The sequence below is a fragment of the Brassica napus genome, unplaced genomic scaffold (assembly GCF_020379485.1).
Source record: "Brassica napus cultivar Da-Ae unplaced genomic scaffold, Da-Ae ScsIHWf_79;HRSCAF=145, whole genome shotgun sequence".
Taxonomy (NCBI): Eukaryota; Viridiplantae; Streptophyta; class Magnoliopsida; order Brassicales; family Brassicaceae; genus Brassica; species Brassica napus.
Genome location: NW_026016847.1, coordinates 27318 through 45374, shown reverse-complemented (window position 1 = coordinate 45374; position 18057 = coordinate 27318). Strand labels below are relative to the sequence as shown.

Below are 18057 nucleotides of genomic sequence, written 5' to 3'. Positions count from 1 at the left end.
CGACGTAGTTCCTCACGGTTCAAAAGTTATGAAGTTTCCAAGTTTAGACTCGTTTTAGGCCGAATAATAAAATAAAAATAATAATAAAAAGGGGTGCAACACGAGGACTTCCCGGGAGGTCACCCATCCTAGTACTACTCTCGCCCAAGCACGCTTAACTGCGGAGTTCTGATGGGATCCGGTGCATTAGTGCTGGTATGATCGCACCCGTTAGTACATCACTCGCGTTTCCATATATCATTTGTTTCGGCCAATCCAAGTGTAAGGCCGTGGGGCCCACATGATTTTGTGATTTTTTTTTTCAGCGGAATAGTGCATCGAGGTTAATGGCGTTAAGAAAGCATCAAAAACAACCTGAAAATCCGATTGGGATCCTTTTTTACGTCCCTTAACTTTCTGCAGCCCGTTTGAGGGTCAAAACGGCTGAATTTGGGCCCGAAAAATTGCCACCCCTATTCACCGCCCTTTATGGTTTCTGGGCCTTTCCGAAATGGTGCTATGGGCGACGTAGTTCCTCACGGTTCAAAAGTTATGAAGTTTCCAAGTTTAGACTCGTTTTAGGCCGAATAATAAAATAAAAATAATAATAAAAAGGGGTGCAACACGAGGACTTCCCGGGAGGTCACCCATCCTAGTACTACTCTCGCCCAAGCACGCTTAACTGCGGAGTTCTGATGGGATCCGGTGCATTAGTGCTGGTATGATCGCACCCGTTAGTACATCACTCGCGTTTCCATATATCATTTGTTTCGGCCAATCCAAGTGTAAGGCCGTGGGGCCCACATGATTTTGTGATTTTTTTTTTCAGCGGAATAGTGCATCGAGGTTAATGGCGTTAAGAAAGCATCAAAAACAACCTGAAAATCCGATTGGGATCCTTTTTTACGTCCCTTAACTTTCTGCAGCCCGTTTGAGGGTCAAAACGGCTGAATTTGGGCCCGAAAAATTGCCACCCCTATTCACCGCCCTTTATGGTTTCTGGGCCTTTCCGAAATGGTGCTATGGGCGACGTAGTTCCTCACGGTTCAAAAGTTATGAAGTTTCCAAGTTTAGACTCGTTTTAGGCCGAATAATAAAATAAAAATAATAATAAAAAGGGGTGCAACACGAGGACTTCCCGGGAGGTCACCCATCCTAGTACTACTCTCGCCCAAGCACGCTTAACTGCGGAGTTCTGATGGGATCCGGTGCATTAGTGCTGGTATGATCGCACCCGTTAGTACATCACTCGCGTTTCCATATATCATTTGTTTCGGCCAATCCAAGTGTAAGGCCGTGGGGCCCACATGATTTTGTGATTTTTTTTTTCAGCGGAATAGTGCATCGAGGTTAATGGCGTTAAGAAAGCATCAAAAACAACCTGAAAATCCGATTGGGATCCTTTTTTACGTCCCTTAACTTTCTGCAGCCCGTTTGAGGGTCAAAACGGCTGAATTTGGGCCCGAAAAATTGCCACCCCTATTCACCGCCCTTTATGGTTTCTGGGCCTTTCCGAAATGGTGCTATGGGCGACGTAGTTCCTCACGGTTCAAAAGTTATGAAGTTTCCAAGTTTAGACTCGTTTTAGGCCGAATAATAAAATAAAAATAATAATAAAAAGGGGTGCAACACGAGGACTTCCCGGGAGGTCACCCATCCTAGTACTACTCTCGCCCAAGCACGCTTAACTGCGGAGTTCTGATGGGATCCGGTGCATTAGTGCTGGTATGATCGCACCCGTTAGTACATCACTCGCGTTTCCATATATCATTTGTTTCGGCCAATCCAAGTGTAAGGCCGTGGGGCCCACATGATTTTGTGATTTTTTTTTTCAGCGGAATAGTGCATCGAGGTTAATGGCGTTAAGAAAGCATCAAAAACAACCTGAAAATCCGATTGGGATCCTTTTTTACGTCCCTTAACTTTCTGCAGCCCGTTTGAGGGTCAAAACGGCTGAATTTGGGCCCGAAAAATTGCCACCCCTATTCACCGCCCTTTATGGTTTCTGGGCCTTTCCGAAATGGTGCTATGGGCGACGTAGTTCCTCACGGTTCAAAAGTTATGAAGTTTCCAAGTTTAGACTCGTTTTAGGCCGAATAATAAAATAAAAATAATAATAAAAAGGGGTGCAACACGAGGACTTCCCGGGAGGTCACCCATCCTAGTACTACTCTCGCCCAAGCACGCTTAACTGCGGAGTTCTGATGGGATCCGGTGCATTAGTGCTGGTATGATCGCACCCGTTAGTACATCACTCGCGTTTCCATATATCATTTGTTTCGGCCAATCCAAGTGTAAGGCCGTGGGGCCCACATGATTTTGTGATTTTTTTTTTCAGCGGAATAGTGCATCGAGGTTAATGGCGTTAAGAAAGCATCAAAAACAACCTGAAAATCCGATTGGGATCCTTTTTTACGTCCCTTAACTTTCTGCAGCCCGTTTGAGGGTCAAAACGGCTGAATTTGGGCCCGAAAAATTGCCACCCCTATTCACCGCCCTTTATGGTTTCTGGGCCTTTCCGAAATGGTGCTATGGGCGACGTAGTTCCTCACGGTTCAAAAGTTATGAAGTTTCCAAGTTTAGACTCGTTTTAGGCCGAATAATAAAATAAAAATAATAATAAAAAGGGGTGCAACACGAGGACTTCCCGGGAGGTCACCCATCCTAGTACTACTCTCGCCCAAGCACGCTTAACTGCGGAGTTCTGATGGGATCCGGTGCATTAGTGCTGGTATGATCGCACCCGTTAGTACATCACTCGCGTTTCCATATATCATTTGTTTCGGCCAATCCAAGTGTAAGGCCGTGGGGCCCACATGATTTTGTGATTTTTTTTTTCAGCGGAATAGTGCATCGAGGTTAATGGCGTTAAGAAAGCATCAAAAACAACCTGAAAATCCGATTGGGATCCTTTTTTACGTCCCTTAACTTTCTGCAGCCCGTTTGAGGGTCAAAACGGCTGAATTTGGGCCCGAAAAATTGCCACCCCTATTCACCGCCCTTTATGGTTTCTGGGCCTTTCCGAAATGGTGCTATGGGCGACGTAGTTCCTCACGGTTCAAAAGTTATGAAGTTTCCAAGTTTAGACTCGTTTTAGGCCGAATAATAAAATAAAAATAATAATAAAAAGGGGTGCAACACGAGGACTTCCCGGGAGGTCACCCATCCTAGTACTACTCTCGCCCAAGCACGCTTAACTGCGGAGTTCTGATGGGATCCGGTGCATTAGTGCTGGTATGATCGCACCCGTTAGTACATCACTCGCGTTTCCATATATCATTTGTTTCGGCCAATCCAAGTGTAAGGCCGTGGGGCCCACATGATTTTGTGATTTTTTTTTCAGCGGAATAGTGCATCGAGGTTAATGGCGTTAAGAAAGCATCAAAAACAACCTGAAAATCCGATTGGGATCCTTTTTTACGTCCCTTAACTTTCTGCAGCCCGTTTGAGGGTCAAAACGGCTGAATTTGGGCCCGAAAAATTGCCACCCCTATTCACCGCCCTTTATGGTTTCTGGGCCTTTCCGAAATGGTGCTATGGGCGACGTAGTTCCTCACGGTTCAAAAGTTATGAAGTTTCCAAGTTTAGACTCGTTTTAGGCCGAATAATAAAATAAAAATAATAATAAAAAGGGGTGCAACACGAGGACTTCCCGGGAGGTCACCCATCCTAGTACTACTCTCGCCCAAGCACGCTTAACTGCGGAGTTCTGATGGGATCCGGTGCATTAGTGCTGGTATGATCGCACCCGTTAGTACATCACTCGCGTTTCCATATATCATTTGTTTCGGCCAATCCAAGTGTAAGGCCGTGGGGCCCACATGATTTTGTGATTTTTTTTTTCAGCGGAATAGTGCATCGAGGTTAATGGCGTTAAGAAAGCATCAAAAACAACCTGAAAATCCGATTGGGATCCTTTTTTACGTCCCTTAACTTTCTGCAGCCCGTTTGAGGGTCAAAACGGCTGAATTTGGGCCCGAAAAATTGCCACCCCTATTCACCGCCCTTTATGGTTTCTGGGCCTTTCCGAAATGGTGCTATGGGCGACGTAGTTCCTCACGGTTCAAAAGTTATGAAGTTTCCAAGTTTAGACTCGTTTTAGGCCGAATAATAAAATAAAAATAATAATAAAAAGGGGTGCAACACGAGGACTTCCCGGGAGGTCACCCATCCTAGTACTACTCTCGCCCAAGCACGCTTAACTGCGGAGTTCTGATGGGATCCGGTGCATTAGTGCTGGTATGATCGCACCCGTTAGTACATCACTCGCGTTTCCATATATCATTTGTTTCGGCCAATCCAAGTGTAAGGCCGTGGGGCCCACATGATTTTGTGATTTTTTTTTTCAGCGGAATAGTGCATCGAGGTTAATGGCGTTAAGAAAGCATCAAAAACAACCTGAAAATCCGATTGGGATCCTTTTTTACGTCCCTTAACTTTCTGCAGCCCGTTTGAGGGTCAAAACGGCTGAATTTGGGCCCGAAAAATTGCCACCCCTATTCACCGCCCTTTATGGTTTCTGGGCCTTTCCGAAATGGTGCTATGGGCGACGTAGTTCCTCACGGTTCAAAAGTTATGAAGTTTCCAAGTTTAGACTCGTTTTAGGCCGAATAATAAAATAAAAATAATAATAAAAAGGGGTGCAACACGAGGACTTCCCGGGAGGTCACCCATCCTAGTACTACTCTCGCCCAAGCACGCTTAACTGCGGAGTTCTGATGGGATCCGGTGCATTAGTGCTGGTATGATCGCACCCGTTAGTACATCACTCGCGTTTCCACAAATCCAAGTGTTACTTTTTTTTCAGCGGAATAGTGCATCGAGGTTAATGGCGTTAAGAAAGCATCAAAAACAACCTGAAAATCCGATTGGGATCCTTTTTTACGTCCCTTAACTTTCTGCAGCCCGTTTGAGGGTCAAAACGGCTGAATTTGGGCCCGAAAAATTGCCACCCCTATTCACCGCCCTTTATGGTTTCTGGGCCTTTCCGAAATGGTGCTATGGGCGACGTAGTTCCTCACGGTTCAAAAGTTATGAAGTTTCCAAGTTTAGACTCGTTTTAGGCCGAATAATAAAATAAAAATAATAATAAAAAGGGGTGCAACACGAGGACTTCCCGGGAGGTCACCCATCCTAGTACTACTCTCGCCCAAGCACGCTTAACTGCGGAGTTCTGATGGGATCCGGTGCATTAGTGCTGGTATGATCGCACCCGTTAGTACATCACTCGCGTTTCCATATATCATTTGTTTCGGCCAATCCAAGTGTAAGGCCGTGGGGCCCACATGATTTTGTGATTTTTTTTTTCAGCGGAATAGTGCATCGAGGTTAATGGCGTTAAGAAAGCATCAAAAACAACCTGAAAATCCGATTGGGATCCTTTTTTACGTCCCTTAACTTTCTGCAGCCCGTTTGAGGGTCAAAACGGCTGAATTTGGGCCCGAAAAATTGCCACCCCTATTCACCGCCCTTTATGGTTTCTGGGCCTTTCCGAAATGGTGCTATGGGCGACGTAGTTCCTCACGGTTCAAAAGTTATGAAGTTTCCAAGTTTAGACTCGTTTTAGGCCGAATAATAAAATAAAAATAATAATAAAAAGGGGTGCAACACGAGGACTTCCCGGGAGGTCACCCATCCTAGTACTACTCTCGCCCAAGCACGCTTAACTGCGGAGTTCTGATGGGATCCGGTGCATTAGTGCTGGTATGATCGCACCCGTTAGTACATCACTCGCGTTTCCATATATCATTTGTTTCGGCCAATCCAAGTGTAAGGCCGTGGGGCCCACATGATTTTGTGATTTTTTTTTTCAGCGGAATAGTGCATCGAGGTTAATGGCGTTAAGAAAGCATCAAAAACAACCTGAAAATCCGATTGGGATCCTTTTTTACGTCCCTTAACTTTCTGCAGCCCGTTTGAGGGTCAAAACGGCTGAATTTGGGCCCGAAAAATTGCCACCCCTATTCACCGCCCTTTATGGTTTCTGGGCCTTTCCGAAATGGTGCTATGGGCGACGTAGTTCCTCACGGTTCAAAAGTTATGAGTTTCCAAGTTTAGACTCGTTTTAGGCCGAATAATAAAATAAAAATAATAATAAAAAGGGGTGCAACACGAGGACTTCCCGGGAGGTCACCCATCCTAGTACTACTCTCGCCCAAGCACGCTTAACTGCGGAGTTCTGATGGGATCCGGTGCATTAGTGCTGGTATGATCGCACCCGTTAGTACATCACTCGCGTTTCCATATATCATTTGTTTCGGCCAATCCAAGTGTAAGGCCGTGGGGCCCACATGATTTTGTGATTTTTTTTTTCAGCGGAATAGTGCATCGAGGTTAATGGCGTTAAGAAAGCATCAAAAACAACCTGAAAATCCGATTGGGATCCTTTTTTACGTCCCTTAACTTTCTGCAGCCCGTTTGAGGGTCAAAACGGCTGAATTTGGGCCCGAAAAATTGCCACCCCTATTCACCGCCCTTTATGGTTTCTGGGCCTTTCCGAAATGGTGCTATGGGCGACGTAGTTCCTCACGGTTCAAAAGTTATGAAGTTTCCAAGTTTAGACTCGTTTTAGGCCGAATAATAAAATAAAAATAATAATAAAAAGGGGTGCAACACGAGGACTTCCCGGGAGGTCACCCATCCTAGTACTACTCTCGCCCAAGCACGCTTAACTGCGGAGTTCTGATGGGATCCGGTGCATTAGTGCTGGTATGATCGCACCCGTTAGTACATCACTCGCGTTTCCATATATCATTTGTTTCGGCCAATCCAAGTGTAAGGCCGTGGGGCCCACATGATTTTGTGATTTTTTTTTTCAGCGGAATAGTGCATCGAGGTTAATGGCGTTAAGAAAGCATCAAAAACAACCTGAAAATCCGATTGGGATCCTTTTTTACGTCCCTTAACTTTCTGCAGCCCGTTTGAGGGTCAAAACGGCTGAATTTGGGCCCGAAAAATTGCCACCCCTATTCACCGCCCTTTATGGTTTCTGGGCCTTTCCGAAATGGTGCTATGGGCGACGTAGTTCCTCACGGTTCAAAAGTTATGAAGTTTCCAAGTTTAGACTCGTTTTAGGCCGAATAATAAAATAAAAATAATAATAAAAAGGGGTGCAACACGAGGACTTCCCGGGAGGTCACCCATCCTAGTACTACTCTCGCCCAAGCACGCTTAACTGCGGAGTTCTGATGGGATCCGGTGCATTAGTGCTGGTATGATCGCACCCGTTAGTACATCACTCGCGTTTCCATATATCATTTGTTTCGGCCAATCCAAGTGTAAGGCCGTGGGGCCCACATGATTTTGTGATTTTTTTTTTCAGCGGAATAGTGCATCGAGGTTAATGGCGTTAAGAAAGCATCAAAAACAACCTGAAAATCCGATTGGGATCCTTTTTTACGTCCCTTAACTTTCTGCAGCCCGTTTGAGGGTCAAAACGGCTGAATTTGGGCCCGAAAAATTGCCACCCCTATTCACCGCCCTTTATGGTTTCTGGGCCTTTCCGAAATGGTGCTATGGGCGACGTAGTTCCTCACGGTTCAAAAGTTATGAAGTTTCCAAGTTTAGACTCGTTTTAGGCCGAATAATAAAATAAAAATAATAATAAAAAGGGGTGCAACACGAGGACTTCCCGGGAGGTCACCCATCCTAGTACTACTCTCGCCCAAGCACGCTTAACTGCGGAGTTCTGATGGGATCCGGTGCATTAGTGCTGGTATGATCGCACCCGTTAGTACATCACTCGCGTTTCCATATATCATTTGTTTCGGCCAATCCAAGTGTAAGGCCGTGGGGCCCACATGATTTTGTGATTTTTTTTTTCAGCGGAATAGTGCATCGAGGTTAATGGCGTTAAGAAAGCATCAAAAACAACCTGAAAATCCGATTGGGATCCTTTTTTACGTCCCTTAACTTTCTGCAGCCCGTTTGAGGGTCAAAACGGCTGAATTTGGGCCCGAAAAATTGCCACCCCTATTCACCGCCCTTTATGGTTTCTGGGCCTTTCCGAAATGGTGCTATGGGCGACGTAGTTCCTCACGGTTCAAAAGTTATGAAGTTTCCAAGTTTAGACTCGTTTTAGGCCGAATAATAAAATAAAAATAATAATAAAAAGGGGTGCAACACGAGGACTTCCCGGGAGGTCACCCATCCTAGTACTACTCTCGCCCAAGCACGCTTAACTGCGGAGTTCTGATGGGATCCGGTGCATTAGTGCTGGTATGATCGCACCCGTTAGTACATCACTCGCGTTTCCATATATCATTTGTTTCGGCCAATCCAAGTGTAAGGCCGTGGGGCCCACATGATTTTGTGATTTTTTTTTTCAGCGGAATAGTGCATCGAGGTTAATGGCGTTAAGAAAGCATCAAAAACAACCTGAAAATCCGATTGGGATCCTTTTTTACGTCCCTTAACTTTCTGCAGCCCGTTTGAGGGTCAAAACGGCTGAATTTGGGCCCGAAAAATTGCCACCCCTATTCACCGCCCTTTATGGTTTCTGGGCCTTTCCGAAATGGTGCTATGGGCGACGTAGTTCCTCACGGTTCAAAAGTTATGAGTTTCCAAGTTTAGACTCGTTTTAGGCCGAATAATAAAATAAAAATAATAATAAAAAGGGGTGCAACACGAGGACTTCCCGGGAGGTCACCCATCCTAGTACTACTCTCGCCCAAGCACGCTTAACTGCGGAGTTCTGATGGGATCCGGTGCATTAGTGCTGGTATGATCGCACCCGTTAGTACATCACTCGCGTTTCCATATATCATTTGTTTCGGCCAATCCAAGTGTAAGGCCGTGGGGCCCACATGATTTTGTGATTTTTTTTTTCAGCGGAATAGTGCATCGAGGTTAATGGCGTTAAGAAAGCATCAAAAACAACCTGAAAATCCGATTGGGATCCTTTTTTACGTCCCTTAACTTTCTGCAGCCCGTTTGAGGGTCAAAACGGCTGAATTTGGGCCCGAAAAATTGCCACCCCTATTCACCGCCCTTTATGGTTTCTGGGCCTTTCCGAAATGGTGCTATGGGCGACGTAGTTCCTCACGGTTCAAAAGTTATGAGTTTCCAAGTTTAGACTCGTTTTAGGCCGAATAATAAAATAAAAATAATAATAAAAAGGGGTGCAACACGAGGACTTCCCGGGAGGTCACCCATCCTAGTACTACTCTCGCCCAAGCACGCTTAACTGCGGAGTTCTGATGGGATCCGGTGCATTAGTGCTGGTATGATCGCACCCGTTAGTACATCACTCGCGTTTCCATATATCATTTGTTTCGGCCAATCCAAGTGTAAGGCCGTGGGGCCCACATGATTTTGTGATTTTTTTTTTCAGCGGAATAGTGCATCGAGGTTAATGGCGTTAAGAAAGCATCAAAAACAACCTGAAAATCCGATTGGGATCCTTTTTTACGTCCCTTAACTTTCTGCAGCCCGTTTGAGGGTCAAAACGGCTGAATTTGGGCCCGAAAAATTGCCACCCCTATTCACCGCCCTTTATGGTTTCTGGGCCTTTCCGAAATGGTGCTATGGGCGACGTAGTTCCTCACGGTTCAAAAGTTATGAAGTTTCCAAGTTTAGACTCGTTTTAGGCCGAATAATAAAATAAAAATAATAATAAAAAGGGGTGCAACACGAGGACTTCCCGGGAGGTCACCCATCCTAGTACTACTCTCGCCCAAGCACGCTTAACTGCGGAGTTCTGATGGGATCCGGTGCATTAGTGCTGGTATGATCGCACCCGTTAGTACATCACTCGCGTTTCCATATATCATTTGTTTCGGCCAATCCAAGTGTAAGGCCGTGGGGCCCACATGATTTTGTGATTTTTTTTTTCAGCGGAATAGTGCATCGAGGTTAATGGCGTTAAGAAAGCATCAAAAACAACCTGAAAATCCGATTGGGATCCTTTTTTACGTCCCTTAACTTTCTGCAGCCCGTTTGAGGGTCAAAACGGCTGAATTTGGGCCCGAAAAATTGCCACCCCTATTCACCGCCCTTTATGGTTTCTGGGCCTTTCCGAAATGGTGCTATGGGCGACGTAGTTCCTCACGGTTCAAAAGTTATGAAGTTTCCAAGTTTAGACTCGTTTTAGGCCGAATAATAAAATAAAAATAATAATAAAAAGGGGTGCAACACGAGGACTTCCCGGGAGGTCACCCATCCTAGTACTACTCTCGCCCAAGCACGCTTAACTGCGGAGTTCTGATGGGATCCGGTGCATTAGTGCTGGTATGATCGCACCCGTTAGTACATCACTCGCGTTTCCATATATCATTTGTTTCGGCCAATCCAAGTGTAAGGCCGTGGGGCCCACATGATTTTGTGATTTTTTTTTTCAGCGGAATAGTGCATCGAGGTTAATGGCGTTAAGAAAGCATCAAAAACAACCTGAAAATCCGATTGGGATCCTTTTTTACGTCCCTTAACTTTCTGCAGCCCGTTTGAGGGTCAAAACGGCTGAATTTGGGCCCGAAAAATTGCCACCCCTATTCACCGCCCTTTATGGTTTCTGGGCCTTTCCGAAATGGTGCTATGGGCGACGTAGTTCCTCACGGTTCAAAAGTTATGAAGTTTCCAAGTTTAGACTCGTTTTAGGCCGAATAATAAAATAAAAATAATAATAAAAAGGGGTGCAACACGAGGACTTCCCGGGAGGTCACCCATCCTAGTACTACTCTCGCCCAAGCACGCTTAACTGCGGAGTTCTGATGGGATCCGGTGCATTAGTGCTGGTATGATCGCACCCGTTAGTACATCACTCGCGTTTCCATATATCATTTGTTTCGGCCAATCCAAGTGTAAGGCCGTGGGGCCCACATGATTTTGTGATTTTTTTTTTCAGCGGAATAGTGCATCGAGGTTAATGGCGTTAAGAAAGCATCAAAAACAACCTGAAAATCCGATTGGGATCCTTTTTTACGTCCCTTAACTTTCTGCAGCCCGTTTGAGGGTCAAAACGGCTGAATTTGGGCCCGAAAAATTGCCACCCCTATTCACCGCCCTTTATGGTTTCTGGGCCTTTCCGAAATGGTGCTATGGGCGACGTAGTTCCTCACGGTTCAAAAGTTATGAAGTTTCCAAGTTTAGACTCGTTTTAGGCCGAATAATAAAATAAAAATAATAATAAAAAGGGGTGCAACACGAGGACTTCCCGGGAGGTCACCCATCCTAGTACTACTCTCGCCCAAGCACGCTTAACTGCGGAGTTCTGATGGGATCCGGTGCATTAGTGCTGGTATGATCGCACCCGTTAGTACATCACTCGCGTTTCCATATATCATTTGTTTCGGCCAATCCAAGTGTAAGGCCGTGGGGCCCACATGATTTTGTGATTTTTTTTTTCAGCGGAATAGTGCATCGAGGTTAATGGCGTTAAGAAAGCATCAAAAACAACCTGAAAATCCGATTGGGATCCTTTTTTACGTCCCTTAACTTTCTGCAGCCCGTTTGAGGGTCAAAACGGCTGAATTTGGGCCCGAAAAATTGCCACCCCTATTCACCGCCCTTTATGGTTTCTGGGCCTTTCCGAAATGGTGCTATGGGCGACGTAGTTCCTCACGGTTCAAAAGTTATGAAGTTTCCAAGTTTAGACTCGTTTTAGGCCGAATAATAAAATAAAAATAATAATAAAAAGGGGTGCAACACGAGGACTTCCCGGGAGGTCACCCATCCTAGTACTACTCTCGCCCAAGCACGCTTAACTGCGGAGTTCTGATGGGATCCGGTGCATTAGTGCTGGTATGATCGCACCCGTTAGTACATCACTCGCGTTTCCATATATCATTTGTTTCGGCCAATCCAAGTGTAAGGCCGTGGGGCCCACATGATTTTGTGATTTTTTTTTTCAGCGGAATAGTGCATCGAGGTTAATGGCGTTAAGAAAGCATCAAAAACAACCTGAAAATCCGATTGGGATCCTTTTTTACGTCCCTTAACTTTCTGCAGCCCGTTTGAGGGTCAAAACGGCTGAATTTGGGCCCGAAAAATTGCCACCCCTATTCACCGCCCTTTATGGTTTCTGGGCCTTTCCGAAATGGTGCTATGGGCGACGTAGTTCCTCACGGTTCAAAAGTTATGAAGTTTCCAAGTTTAGACTCGTTTTAGGCCGAATAATAAAATAAAAATAATAATAAAAAGGGGTGCAACACGAGGACTTCCCGGGAGGTCACCCATCCTAGTACTACTCTCGCCCAAGCACGCTTAACTGCGGAGTTCTGATGGGATCCGGTGCATTAGTGCTGGTATGATCGCACCCGTTAGTACATCACTCGCGTTTCCATATATCATTTGTTTCGGCCAATCCAAGTGTAAGGCCGTGGGGCCCACATGATTTTGTGATTTTTTTTTTCAGCGGAATAGTGCATCGAGGTTAATGGCGTTAAGAAAGCATCAAAAACAACCTGAAAATCCGATTGGGATCCTTTTTTACGTCCCTTAACTTTCTGCAGCCCGTTTGAGGGTCAAAACGGCTGAATTTGGGCCCGAAAAATTGCCACCCCTATTCACCGCCCTTTATGGTTTCTGGGCCTTTCCGAAATGGTGCTATGGGCGACGTAGTTCCTCACGGTTCAAAAGTTATGAAGTTTCCAAGTTTAGACTCGTTTTAGGCCGAATAATAAAATAAAAATAATAATAAAAAGGGGTGCAACACGAGGACTTCCCGGGAGGTCACCCATCCTAGTACTACTCTCGCCCAAGCACGCTTAACTGCGGAGTTCTGATGGGATCCGGTGCATTAGTGCTGGTATGATCGCACCCGTTAGTACATCACTCGCGTTTCCATATATCATTTGTTTCGGCCAATCCAAGTGTAAGGCCGTGGGGCCCACATGATTTTGTGATTTTTTTTTTCAGCGGAATAGTGCATCGAGGTTAATGGCGTTAAGAAAGCATCAAAAACAACCTGAAAATCCGATTGGGATCCTTTTTTACGTCCCTTAACTTTCTGCAGCCCGTTTGAGGGTCAAAACGGCTGAATTTGGGCCCGAAAAATTGCCACCCCTATTCACCGCCCTTTATGGTTTCTGGGCCTTTCCGAAATGGTGCTATGGGCGACGTAGTTCCTCACGGTTCAAAAGTTATGAAGTTTCCAAGTTTAGACTCGTTTTAGGCCGAATAATAAAATAAAAATAATAATAAAAAGGGGTGCAACACGAGGACTTCCCGGGAGGTCACCCATCCTAGTACTACTCTCGCCCAAGCACGCTTAACTGCGGAGTTCTGATGGGATCCGGTGCATTAGTGCTGGTATGATCGCACCCGTTAGTACATCACTCGCGTTTCCATATATCATTTGTTTCGGCCAATCCAAGTGTAAGGCCGTGGGGCCCACATGATTTTGTGATTTTTTTTTTCAGCGGAATAGTGCATCGAGGTTAATGGCGTTAAGAAAGCATCAAAAACAACCTGAAAATCCGATTGGGATCCTTTTTTACGTCCCTTAACTTTCTGCAGCCCGTTTGAGGGTCAAAACGGCTGAATTTGGGCCCGAAAAATTGCCACCCCTATTCACCGCCCTTTATGGTTTCTGGGCCTTTCCGAAATGGTGCTATGGGCGACGTAGTTCCTCACGGTTCAAAAGTTATGAAGTTTCCAAGTTTAGACTCGTTTTAGGCCGAATAATAAAATAAAAATAATAATAAAAAGGGGTGCAACACGAGGACTTCCCGGGAGGTCACCCATCCTAGTACTACTCTCGCCCAAGCACGCTTAACTGCGGAGTTCTGATGGGATCCGGTGCATTAGTGCTGGTATGATCGCACCCGTTAGTACATCACTCGCGTTTCCATATATCATTTGTTTCGGCCAATCCAAGTGTAAGGCCGTGGGGCCCACATGATTTTGTGATTTTTTTTTCAGCGGAATAGTGCATCGAGGTTAATGGCGTTAAGAAAGCATCAAAAACAACCTGAAAATCCGATTGGGATCCTTTTTTACGTCCCTTAACTTTCTGCAGCCCGTTTGAGGGTCAAAACGGCTGAATTTGGGCCCGAAAAATTGCCACCCCTATTCACCGCCCTTTATGGTTTCTGGGCCTTTCCGAAATGGTGCTATGGGCGACGTAGTTCCTCACGGTTCAAAAGTTATGAAGTTTCCAAGTTTAGACTCGTTTTAGGCCGAATAATAAAATAAAAATAATAATAAAAAGGGGTGCAACACGAGGACTTCCCGGGAGGTCACCCATCCTAGTACTACTCTCGCCCAAGCACGCTTAACTGCGGAGTTCTGATGGGATCCGGTGCATTAGTGCTGGTATGATCGCACCCGTTAGTACATCACTCGCGTTTCCATATATCATTTGTTTCGGCCAATCCAAGTGTAAGGCCGTGGGGCCCACATGATTTTGTGATTTTTTTTTTCAGCGGAATAGTGCATCGAGGTTAATGGCGTTAAGAAAGCATCAAAAACAACCTGAAAATCCGATTGGGATCCTTTTTTACGTCCCTTAACTTTCTGCAGCCCGTTTGAGGGTCAAAACGGCTGAATTTGGGCCCGAAAAATTGCCACCCCTATTCACCGCCCTTTATGGTTTCTGGGCCTTTCCGAAATGGTGCTATGGGCGACGTAGTTCCTCACGGTTCAAAAGTTATGAAGTTTCCAAGTTTAGACTCGTTTTAGGCCGAATAATAAAATAAAAATAATAATAAAAAGGGGTGCAACACGAGGACTTCCCGGGAGGTCACCCATCCTAGTACTACTCTCGCCCAAGCACGCTTAACTGCGGAGTTCTGATGGGATCCGGTGCATTAGTGCTGGTATGATCGCACCCGTTAGTACATCACTCGCGTTTCCATATATCATTTGTTTCGGCCAATCCAAGTGTAAGGCCGTGGGGCCCACATGATTTTGTGATTTTTTTTTTCAGCGGAATAGTGCATCGAGGTTAATGGCGTTAAGAAAGCATCAAAAACAACCTGAAAATCCGATTGGGATCCTTTTTTACGTCCCTTAACTTTCTGCAGCCCGTTTGAGGGTCAAAACGGCTGAATTTGGGCCCGAAAAATTGCCACCCCTATTCACCGCCCTTTATGGTTTCTGGGCCTTTCCGAAATGGTGCTATGGGCGACGTAGTTCCTCACGGTTCAAAAGTTATGAGTTTCCAAGTTTAGACTCGTTTTAGGCCGAATAATAAAATAAAAATAATAATAAAAAGGGGTGCAACACGAGGACTTCCCGGGAGGTCACCCATCCTAGTACTACTCTCGCCCAAGCACGCTTAACTGCGGAGTTCTGATGGGATCCGGTGCATTAGTGCTGGTATGATCGCACCCGTTAGTACATCACTCGCGTTTCCATATATCATTTGTTTCGGCCAATCCAAGTGTAAGGCCGTGGGGCCCACATGATTTTGTGATTTTTTTTTTCAGCGGAATAGTGCATCGAGGTTAATGGCGTTAAGAAAGCATCAAAAACAACCTGAAAATCCGATTGGGATCCTTTTTTACGTCCCTTAACTTTCTGCAGCCCGTTTGAGGGTCAAAACGGCTGAATTTGGGCCCGAAAAATTGCCACCCCTATTCACCGCCCTTTATGGTTTCTGGGCCTTTCCGAAATGGTGCTATGGGCGACGTAGTTCCTCACGGTTCAAAAGTTATGAAGTTTCCAAGTTTAGACTCGTTTTAGGCCGAATAATAAAATAAAAATAATAATAAAAAGGGGTGCAACACGAGGACTTCCCGGGAGGTCACCCATCCTAGTACTACTCTCGCCCAAGCACGCTTAACTGCGGAGTTCTGATGGGATCCGGTGCATTAGTGCTGGTATGATCGCACCCGTTAGTACATCACTCGCGTTTCCATATATCATTTGTTTCGGCCAATCCAAGTGTAAGGCCGTGGGGCCCACATGATTTTGTGATTTTTTTTTTCAGCGGAATAGTGCATCGAGGTTAATGGCGTTAAGAAAGCATCAAAAACAACCTGAAAATCCGATTGGGATCCTTTTTTACGTCCCTTAACTTTCTGCAGCCCGTTTGAGGGTCAAAACGGCTGAATTTGGGCCCGAAAAATTGCCACCCCTATTCACCGCCCTTTATGGTTTCTGGGCCTTTCCGAAATGGTGCTATGGGCGACGTAGTTCCTCACGGTTCAAAAGTTATGAAGTTTCCAAGTTTAGACTCGTTTTAGGCCGAAAATAAAATAAAAATAATAATAAAAAGGGGTGCAACACGAGGACTTCCCGGGAGGTCACCCATCCTAGTACTACTCTCGCCCAAGCACGCTTAACTGCGGAGTTCTGATGGGATCCGGTGCATTAGTGCTGGTATGATCGCACCCGTTAGTACATCACTCGCGTTTCCATATATCATTTGTTTCGGCCAATCCAAGTGTAAGGCCGTGGGGCCCACATGATTTTGTGATTTTTTTTTTCAGCGGAATAGTGCATCGAGGTTAATGGCGTTAAGAAAGCATCAAAAACAACCTGAAAATCCGATTGGGATCCTTTTTTACGTCCCTTAACTTTCTGCAGCCCGTTTGAGGGTCAAAACGGCTGAATTTGGGCCCGAAAAATTGCCACCCCTATTCACCGCCCTTTATGGTTTCTGGGCCTTTCCGAAATGGTGCTATGGGCGACGTAGTTCCTCACGGTTCAAAAGTTATGAAGTTTCCAAGTTTAGACTCGTTTTAGGCCGAATAATAAAATAAAAATAATAATAAAAAGGGGTGCAACACGAGGACTTCCCGGGAGGTCACCCATCCTAGTACTACTCTCGCCCAAGCACGCTTAACTGCGGAGTTCTGATGGGATCCGGTGCATTAGTGCTGGTATGATCGCACCCGTTAGTACATCACTCGCGTTTCCATATATCATTTGTTTCGGCCAATCCAAGTGTAAGGCCGTGGGGCCCACATGATTTTGTGATTTTTTTTTTCAGCGGAATAGTGCATCGAGGTTAATGGCGTTAAGAAAGCATCAAAAACAACCTGAAAATCCGATTGGGATCCTTTTTTACGTCCCTTAACTTTCTGCAGCCCGTTTGAGGGTCAAAACGGCTGAATTTGGGCCCGAAAAATTGCCACCCCTATTCACCGCCCTTTATGGTTTCTGGGCCTTTCCGAAATGGTGCTATGGGCGACGTAGTTCCTCACGGTTCAAAAGTTATGAAGTTTCCAAGTTTAGACTCGTTTTAGGCCGAATAATAAAATAAAAATAATAATAAAAAGGGGTGCAACACGAGGACTTCCCGGGAGGTCACCCATCCTAGTACTACTCTCGCCCAAGCACGCTTAACTGCGGAGTTCTGATGGGATCCGGTGCATTAGTGCTGGTATGATCGCACCCGTTAGTACATCACTCGCGTTTCCATATATCATTTGTTTCGGCCAATCCAAGTGTAAGGCCGTGGGGCCCACATGATTTTGTGATTTTTTTTTTCAGCGGAATAGTGCATCGAGGTTAATGGCGTTAAGAAAGCATCAAAAACAACCTGAAAATCCGATTGGGATCCTTTTTTACGTCCCTTAACTTTCTGCAGCCCGTTTGAGGGTCAAAACGGCTGAATTTGGGCCCGAAAAATTGCCACCCCTATTCACCGCCCTTTATGGTTTCTGGGCCTTTCCGAAATGGTGCTATGGGCGACGTAGTTCCTCACGGTTCAAAAGTTATGAAGTTTCCAAGTTTAGACTCGTTTTAGGCCGAATAATAAAATAAAAATAATAATAAAAAGGGGTGCAACACGAGGACTTCCCGGGAGGTCACCCATCCTAGTACTACTCTCGCCCAAGCACGCTTAACTGCGGAGTTCTGATGGGATCCGGTGCATTAGTGCTGGTATGATCGCACCCGTTAGTACATCACTCGCGTTTCCATATATCATTTGTTTCGGCCAATCCAAGTGTAAGGCCGTGGGGCCCACATGATTTTGTGATTTTTTTTTTCAGCGGAATAGTGCATCGAGGTTAATGGCGTTAAGAAAGCATCAAAAACAACCTGAAAATCCGATTGGGATCCTTTTTTACGTCCCTTAACTTTCTGCAGCCCGTTTGAGGGTCAAAACGGCTGAATTTGGGCCCGAAAAATTGCCACCCCTATTCACCGCCCTTTATGGTTTCTGGGCCTTTCCGAAATGGTGCTATGGGC

At 45.5% G+C, this 18057-nt stretch overlaps 36 non-coding genes across 36 annotated transcripts; all 36 read right to left on the bottom strand.

Moving 5' to 3' along the window:
- Positions 1-90: 90 nt before the first annotated feature.
- LOC125605701 lies at positions 91-209 on the bottom strand. Its single transcript, XR_007337143.1, has one exon. It is a non-coding gene; the product is annotated as a 5S ribosomal RNA (ribosomal RNA).
- Positions 210-593: 384 nt separating this feature from the next.
- On the bottom strand, positions 594-712 carry LOC125605700. Its single transcript, XR_007337142.1, has one exon. It is a non-coding gene; the product is annotated as a 5S ribosomal RNA (ribosomal RNA).
- A 384-nt stretch (positions 713-1096) lies between these two features.
- On the bottom strand, positions 1097-1215 carry LOC125605699. Its single transcript, XR_007337141.1, has one exon. It is a non-coding gene; the product is annotated as a 5S ribosomal RNA (ribosomal RNA).
- Positions 1216-1599: 384 nt separating this feature from the next.
- LOC125605698 lies at positions 1600-1718 on the bottom strand. Its single transcript, XR_007337140.1, has one exon. It is a non-coding gene; the product is annotated as a 5S ribosomal RNA (ribosomal RNA).
- A 384-nt stretch (positions 1719-2102) lies between these two features.
- Positions 2103-2221, bottom strand: LOC125605696. Its single transcript, XR_007337138.1, has one exon. It is a non-coding gene; the product is annotated as a 5S ribosomal RNA (ribosomal RNA).
- A 384-nt stretch (positions 2222-2605) lies between these two features.
- LOC125605695 lies at positions 2606-2724 on the bottom strand. The gene has a single exon (XR_007337137.1). It is a non-coding gene; the product is annotated as a 5S ribosomal RNA (ribosomal RNA).
- A 384-nt stretch (positions 2725-3108) lies between these two features.
- On the bottom strand, positions 3109-3227 carry LOC125605694. Its single transcript, XR_007337136.1, has one exon. It is a non-coding gene; the product is annotated as a 5S ribosomal RNA (ribosomal RNA).
- A 383-nt stretch (positions 3228-3610) lies between these two features.
- LOC125605693 lies at positions 3611-3729 on the bottom strand. Its single transcript, XR_007337135.1, has one exon. It is a non-coding gene; the product is annotated as a 5S ribosomal RNA (ribosomal RNA).
- A 384-nt stretch (positions 3730-4113) lies between these two features.
- LOC125605692 lies at positions 4114-4232 on the bottom strand. The gene has a single exon (XR_007337134.1). It is a non-coding gene; the product is annotated as a 5S ribosomal RNA (ribosomal RNA).
- Positions 4233-4616: 384 nt separating this feature from the next.
- On the bottom strand, positions 4617-4735 carry LOC125605691. The gene has a single exon (XR_007337133.1). It is a non-coding gene; the product is annotated as a 5S ribosomal RNA (ribosomal RNA).
- A 339-nt stretch (positions 4736-5074) lies between these two features.
- LOC125605690 lies at positions 5075-5193 on the bottom strand. The gene has a single exon (XR_007337132.1). It is a non-coding gene; the product is annotated as a 5S ribosomal RNA (ribosomal RNA).
- Positions 5194-5577: 384 nt separating this feature from the next.
- Positions 5578-5696, bottom strand: LOC125605689. Its single transcript, XR_007337131.1, has one exon. It is a non-coding gene; the product is annotated as a 5S ribosomal RNA (ribosomal RNA).
- Positions 5697-6079: 383 nt separating this feature from the next.
- Positions 6080-6198, bottom strand: LOC125605688. Its single transcript, XR_007337130.1, has one exon. It is a non-coding gene; the product is annotated as a 5S ribosomal RNA (ribosomal RNA).
- Positions 6199-6582: 384 nt separating this feature from the next.
- Positions 6583-6701, bottom strand: LOC125605687. The gene has a single exon (XR_007337129.1). It is a non-coding gene; the product is annotated as a 5S ribosomal RNA (ribosomal RNA).
- Positions 6702-7085: 384 nt separating this feature from the next.
- Positions 7086-7204, bottom strand: LOC125605685. The gene has a single exon (XR_007337127.1). It is a non-coding gene; the product is annotated as a 5S ribosomal RNA (ribosomal RNA).
- Positions 7205-7588: 384 nt separating this feature from the next.
- LOC125605684 lies at positions 7589-7707 on the bottom strand. The gene has a single exon (XR_007337126.1). It is a non-coding gene; the product is annotated as a 5S ribosomal RNA (ribosomal RNA).
- A 384-nt stretch (positions 7708-8091) lies between these two features.
- LOC125605683 lies at positions 8092-8210 on the bottom strand. The gene has a single exon (XR_007337125.1). It is a non-coding gene; the product is annotated as a 5S ribosomal RNA (ribosomal RNA).
- A 383-nt stretch (positions 8211-8593) lies between these two features.
- LOC125605682 lies at positions 8594-8712 on the bottom strand. The gene has a single exon (XR_007337124.1). It is a non-coding gene; the product is annotated as a 5S ribosomal RNA (ribosomal RNA).
- A 383-nt stretch (positions 8713-9095) lies between these two features.
- On the bottom strand, positions 9096-9214 carry LOC125605681. The gene has a single exon (XR_007337123.1). It is a non-coding gene; the product is annotated as a 5S ribosomal RNA (ribosomal RNA).
- A 384-nt stretch (positions 9215-9598) lies between these two features.
- Positions 9599-9717, bottom strand: LOC125605680. Its single transcript, XR_007337122.1, has one exon. It is a non-coding gene; the product is annotated as a 5S ribosomal RNA (ribosomal RNA).
- Positions 9718-10101: 384 nt separating this feature from the next.
- LOC125605679 lies at positions 10102-10220 on the bottom strand. The gene has a single exon (XR_007337121.1). It is a non-coding gene; the product is annotated as a 5S ribosomal RNA (ribosomal RNA).
- Positions 10221-10604: 384 nt separating this feature from the next.
- Positions 10605-10723, bottom strand: LOC125605678. Its single transcript, XR_007337120.1, has one exon. It is a non-coding gene; the product is annotated as a 5S ribosomal RNA (ribosomal RNA).
- Positions 10724-11107: 384 nt separating this feature from the next.
- Positions 11108-11226, bottom strand: LOC125605677. The gene has a single exon (XR_007337119.1). It is a non-coding gene; the product is annotated as a 5S ribosomal RNA (ribosomal RNA).
- Positions 11227-11610: 384 nt separating this feature from the next.
- Positions 11611-11729, bottom strand: LOC125605676. The gene has a single exon (XR_007337118.1). It is a non-coding gene; the product is annotated as a 5S ribosomal RNA (ribosomal RNA).
- A 384-nt stretch (positions 11730-12113) lies between these two features.
- Positions 12114-12232, bottom strand: LOC125605674. Its single transcript, XR_007337116.1, has one exon. It is a non-coding gene; the product is annotated as a 5S ribosomal RNA (ribosomal RNA).
- Positions 12233-12616: 384 nt separating this feature from the next.
- Positions 12617-12735, bottom strand: LOC125605673. Its single transcript, XR_007337115.1, has one exon. It is a non-coding gene; the product is annotated as a 5S ribosomal RNA (ribosomal RNA).
- A 384-nt stretch (positions 12736-13119) lies between these two features.
- Positions 13120-13238, bottom strand: LOC125605672. Its single transcript, XR_007337114.1, has one exon. It is a non-coding gene; the product is annotated as a 5S ribosomal RNA (ribosomal RNA).
- Positions 13239-13622: 384 nt separating this feature from the next.
- On the bottom strand, positions 13623-13741 carry LOC125605671. The gene has a single exon (XR_007337113.1). It is a non-coding gene; the product is annotated as a 5S ribosomal RNA (ribosomal RNA).
- Positions 13742-14124: 383 nt separating this feature from the next.
- On the bottom strand, positions 14125-14243 carry LOC125605670. The gene has a single exon (XR_007337112.1). It is a non-coding gene; the product is annotated as a 5S ribosomal RNA (ribosomal RNA).
- A 384-nt stretch (positions 14244-14627) lies between these two features.
- LOC125605669 lies at positions 14628-14746 on the bottom strand. The gene has a single exon (XR_007337111.1). It is a non-coding gene; the product is annotated as a 5S ribosomal RNA (ribosomal RNA).
- A 383-nt stretch (positions 14747-15129) lies between these two features.
- LOC125605668 lies at positions 15130-15248 on the bottom strand. Its single transcript, XR_007337110.1, has one exon. It is a non-coding gene; the product is annotated as a 5S ribosomal RNA (ribosomal RNA).
- Positions 15249-15632: 384 nt separating this feature from the next.
- On the bottom strand, positions 15633-15751 carry LOC125605667. The gene has a single exon (XR_007337109.1). It is a non-coding gene; the product is annotated as a 5S ribosomal RNA (ribosomal RNA).
- A 383-nt stretch (positions 15752-16134) lies between these two features.
- LOC125605666 lies at positions 16135-16253 on the bottom strand. The gene has a single exon (XR_007337108.1). It is a non-coding gene; the product is annotated as a 5S ribosomal RNA (ribosomal RNA).
- Positions 16254-16637: 384 nt separating this feature from the next.
- On the bottom strand, positions 16638-16756 carry LOC125605665. Its single transcript, XR_007337107.1, has one exon. It is a non-coding gene; the product is annotated as a 5S ribosomal RNA (ribosomal RNA).
- A 384-nt stretch (positions 16757-17140) lies between these two features.
- LOC125605663 lies at positions 17141-17259 on the bottom strand. Its single transcript, XR_007337105.1, has one exon. It is a non-coding gene; the product is annotated as a 5S ribosomal RNA (ribosomal RNA).
- A 384-nt stretch (positions 17260-17643) lies between these two features.
- On the bottom strand, positions 17644-17762 carry LOC125605662. The gene has a single exon (XR_007337104.1). It is a non-coding gene; the product is annotated as a 5S ribosomal RNA (ribosomal RNA).
- Positions 17763-18057: the final 295 nt, after the last annotated feature.